The 5,289-nt window shown below is 40.0% G+C and overlaps 1 non-coding gene across 1 annotated transcript; it reads left to right on the plus strand.

Annotated features, from left to right (window-relative positions):
* The first annotated feature begins 2,415 nt into the window (after positions 1-2,415).
* Positions 2,416-2,564, plus strand: LOC111536070. Its single transcript, XR_002729645.1, has one exon. It is a non-coding gene; the product is annotated as a small nucleolar RNA SNORA57 (small nucleolar RNA).
* The last annotated feature ends 2,725 nt before the right edge of the window (positions 2,565-5,289 follow it).

A 5,289-nucleotide genomic window follows, 5' to 3' on the forward strand; every position in this document is an offset into this window, starting at 1 on the left:
AACTAAATAAAGTTGAAACAAAAAAATACCAAATATAAATGAAACAAAAAGCTAGTTCTTTGAAAACATTAGCAAAAGTGTGAGACCGTTAGTAAGATTGACAAAAAATGAAGAGAGAAGATCCATATAAGCTCAATTTGAAATGAAACTGGAGACATTACAACACATGCCCCAGAAATACGAAAGATCATTTGAGACTACTATGAACACCTTCATGCACACGAAATACAAAACCTAGAGGGAATGAATAAATTCCTGAAAACACACAATCCTCCTAGATTCAATCACAAAAATAAGTAGAAATCCTGAACAGACCAATAACAAGCAGCAAAATTGAATCAATAATTTTTAAAAAGCCAACAAAAATCCCAAAACCAGACGGATTCACAGCTAAATTCTAACAGAAATTCAAAGAACAATTGTTGCAAATCTTACTGAAACTATTCCAAAAGATTGAGCAACACGGAATCCACATGAAATAATTCTTTGAAGCCAATATCACCCTGATACCAAAACCAGGAAAGAAAATAATAATAAAAAAAACCATAGACCAATATCCCTGATAAACTCTGATACACAAATCCTCAAGAAAATACTAGCAAACTGAATCCAACATCACATCAAAAAGGTAACACATCATGTCCAAGTGGGTTTTGTCCCAGGAGTGCAGAGATGGTTTAACATATTCAAGTCAACAAATGTTATAGATCACATACACAAAATTAAAGACTAAAGTATAGGATCATCTTAAAAGATGCAAAGCATTTGATAAAATACAGCATCTGTTTATGATAAAAATCCTCAATAAACTAGGCATAGAAGAGACTTACCTCAAAATAATAAAAGCCATATATGACATACCCACAGCAAACATCATACTAAAAAGAAAAAAATCTGAAAAATTTCACCCTGAAACTTTTAGAAGAGAAGGATGGCCATTTTCACCACTTCTATTTAACACAGTACTAGAAGTCTTAGAGCAATCAGGCAAGACAAAGAAATAAAGGACACCCAAGTATAAAAAGAGGAATTCTTACTAGTGCTATTCACTGATAAGATTCTATACCTAGAAAACTCTAAAGGCTGTTTCAGAAGACTCCTAGATCTGATTGATGAACTCAGTAAAATCTCAGGATGCAAAATCAATGTACACAAACCAGTAAAAATGGTAAATACCAAAAATGTCCAAGCTGAGAATTAAATCAAGAACTCAATCTTGTTTACAGGAGTTAAAAAAAATCTAGGACTATACTTAGACAAAGAGGTAAAGTATATTTACAAAGAAAACTACAAGACACTGCTGAACTAAATCATAGATGACACAAACAAATGGAAACTTATCCCATGCCCATGGGTGGGAAAAATTTGTATTGTAAAAATGACCATACTCCCCAAAGCAATCTACAGATTCAAAGCAATTCTCATAAAAACGCCACCACCGGCCGGGGATGGTGACTCACGCCTGTAATCCCAACAGTTTGGGAGGCTGAGGCGGGTGGATCATGAGGTCAGGAGATCAAGACCATCCTGGCTAACATGGTGAAACCCCATCTCTACTAAAAGTACAAACAAATTAGCTGGATGTGGTGGCAGGTGCCTGTAGTCCCAGCTACTTAGGAGTCTGAGACAGGAGAATGGCGTGAACCCAGGAGGCGGAGCTTGCAGTGAGCCAAGATTGCACCACTGCACTCCAGCCTGGGTGGCAGAGGGAGACTCAAAACAAACAAACAAACAAACAAAAAACACCACCACCATTTTTACAGAAGTAGAAAGAACAATTCTAAAATTCATATGGAAACAAAAAAGAGCCTCAATAGCCAAAGCGCTACTAAGCAATAAGAAGAAATCTGGAAGCATTATATTACAGAGTTCAAAATATACTACGAGGCTATGGTTATCAAAGCAGCATGGTACTGGTATAAAAACAGGCACTTAGACCAACAGAAAAGAATAGAGAGCACAGAAGTAAAGCCAAATACTTACAGCCAACTGATCTTTGACAAAGCTTACAAAAACATAAATTGAGCAAAAAACTCCTGATGTATGTGGCTCTATGTCCCCACTCAAATCTCATCTCAAACTGTAATCTCCATGTGTCAGGAGAGGAGCCTGGTGGAAGGTGATTGGATCATGGGGGCAGATTTCTCACTTGCTGTTCTCATGATAGTGAATGACTTCTCATGAATTCTCATTGTTTAAAAGTGTGTGGCACCTCCCCATTCTCTCTCTGTCTCTCTTGCCACCATGGTAAGGTGTGGTTACTTCTCTTTTCTCTTCTGCCATGATTGTAAGTTTCCTTAGGCCTCCCAGTATGCTTCCTGTTAAGCCTGCAAAACTGTGAGTCAGTTAAACCTTTTTTTCTTTACAGATTACCCAGTCTCGGGTAGTTCTTTATAGCACTGTGATAATGGACATCCTCCTTTTCATGGCGGGGATCGGGCTTGTGGTACTGCTCCCCTTAATGTACGGAGGAAGAGGGAAAGGGCTCTGGCCACCTCCGCATCATGTCTTCGGTGCCTGCGGCTTCCCATCCCCTGGTTCTATCCTCAAGCGCCGCGACACCGGGAATCTCGCGTTGGGACAATTGAGATCCAGCTGGCTTCTCCATGGGGGTGCTCACATGTTCTCATTTGATTTCAGGTCTGCAGAGGCTGTATCCCCTCTTCCACTTCCCACTGCAGCCAATAAAGGCCGTTCTTACCATAAAAAAAAAAAAAAAAAAAGATAATGGACTAATACAGAAAAATGGTACCAGAGTGGAATACTGATATAAAGATACCTGAGAATGTGGAAGCAACTTTAGATCTGGGTAATGGGCATTGGTTAGAACAGTTTTGAGTGCTCAGAAGACAGGAAGATGTGGGAAAGTTTGGAACTTCCTAGAGACTTGTTGAATGGTTTTGTTAAAAATGCTAATTGTGATATGGACAATGAAGTACAAGCTGAGGTGGTCTCAGACAGAGATGAGAACTGGTGTAAAGGACACTTTTGCTTTGCTCTAGCGAAGAGACTGGTAGCATTGTGTCCCTGCCCTAGAGATATGTGGAACTTTTAACTTGAGAGATATGATTTAGGGTATCTGGTGGAAGAAATGTCTAAGCATCAAAGCATTCAAGATGTGACCTGGCTGTTTCAAAAAGTGTATGCTCATATGTGTCAGAAAATAGATGGTCTAAAGTTGTAACTTATATTAAAAAGAAAATCAGAACATAAAAGTTTGGAAAACTTGCAGCCTGACCATGTGGTAGAAAAGAAAAACTCATTTTCTTGAGAGAAATTTAAGCCTGCTGCAGAAATTTGCATAAGTAAAGAGGAGTGGAATGTTAATAGTCAAGACAATATCTCCAGGGCGTGTCAGAGACCTTCATTTCAGTCCCTCCCATCACAAGCCTGGAGGCCTAGAAGGGAAACATGGTTTCGTGGGCCAGGCCCAGGGCCCAGATGCTTTGTGCAGTCTTGGGACATGGTGCCCTGTGTCCCAGCTGCTCAAGCTCCAGTAGTGGCTAAAAGGGGCCAAGATACAGCTCAGGCCATTGCTTCACAGTGTGCAAGCCCCAAGATTGGGCAGCTTCCATGTAGTGTTGTGCCTGCAGGTACACAGAAGGCAAGAGTTGTGGCTTTGGTAACTCCACCTAGATTATGAAGGATGTATGGAAATGCTTAGATGGCCAGGAAGAAGTTTGCTGCAGGGGCAGAGCCCTCATGGAGTATCTCCACTACAACAGTACAGAGGGGAAGTGTGGGGTTGGAGCCCCCACACAGAATCCTCACTGGGGCACCACCTAGTGGCGCTGTAATAAGAGGGCCACCATCCTCCATAGCTCCATAGTGCAAAATGGTAGATCAGCTGACAGCTTGCACCATGTTCCTAGAAAAGTCACAGACACTCAATGCAAGCCTATGAAAACAGCTGTGGTGCTGTACCCTGCAGAACCAGAAAGGCAGAGCTGCTTAACACCTTGGAACCCCACCCCTTGCATCAGTGTGCTTTGGATTTGAGACTTGGAGTCAAAAGACATTATTTTATAGCTTTGAAATTTAATGACTGCCCTGTTGTATTTCAGACTTTCATGAGGCCTGTAGCTCCTTTGATTTGGCCAATTTATGCCTTTTAGATTGGGAGTATTTACCCAATTCCTGTATCCTTATTGTATCTTGGAAGTAACTTGCTTTTTATTTTACAGTCTCATAGGTGGAAGGGACTTGTCTCAGATGAGACTTTGAATGTGAACTTTTGAGTTAATGCTGGAATGAGTTTAGACTTTGGGTGGCTGTTGGCAAGGCATGATTGTCTTTTGAGATGTGAAAACAACATGAGATTTGAGAGGGCCGGGGCAGAAAGACATGGTTTGGCCCTGTGTCCCCACCCAAATCTCATCTCGAATTTTAATTCCCACATGTTGGGGGAATAGCCTATAGAAGGTGATTAGATCGTGGGGGTGAATTTTCCCCTTCCTGTTCTCATGACAGTGAATGAGTTCTTACAAGATCTGATTATGTAAAAGTATGAGGCACCTCCCCCTTCTCTCTCTGTCTCTCCTGCTGCCATGGTAAGATATGCTTGCTTCCCGTTCACTTTCTGCCATGATTGTAAGTTTCCAGAGGCCTCCAATTCATGCTTCCTGTTAAGCCTGCAGAACTATGAGTCAATTAAACCTCTTTTCTTCATAAATTACTCAGTCTCAGGTCGTTCTTTATACAACTGTGAGAACACACTAATACAACACCTTATTCAATAAATGGTGCTGGGAAAACTGGCAAGCCATGGGTGGAGGCATGAAACTGGATCCCCATCTCACATCTTATACAAAAATCAACTCCAGATGAATCAAAGATTTAAATTTCAGATCTGAAACCTCAAAATTCTAGATGAGCATAGATAAAACTATGGACATTGCCTAGGTAATGATTTTATGATAAAGACCCCCAAAACAATGAGAAATTAAATAAATAAATTGGATATAATTAAACTAAAATGTTTCATCACAACAAAAGAAATAATTAGCAGAGTAAACAGACAACCCACAGAATGGGAGAAAATATTTGCAAACTATGCATCTCACAAAGGACTAGTGTCCACAATCTACAAGAAACTCAAATCAGCAGGAAAAAAAAAAAAAAAAAGCTAAATAATTCCATCACAAACTATGCAGAGGACATGAATAGACATTTCTGAAATGAAGATATACAAATGGCCAACAAACATTTGAAAAAATGCTCAACATCATTAATAATCAGGAAAATGCAAAGTAAAAAGGGAACACTCTTACACTGTTGGTGTGATTGTAA

This window comes from Piliocolobus tephrosceles, chromosome 12 (assembly GCF_002776525.5).
Source record: "Piliocolobus tephrosceles isolate RC106 chromosome 12, ASM277652v3, whole genome shotgun sequence".
Classification (NCBI taxonomy): Eukaryota; Metazoa; Chordata; class Mammalia; order Primates; family Cercopithecidae; genus Piliocolobus; species Piliocolobus tephrosceles.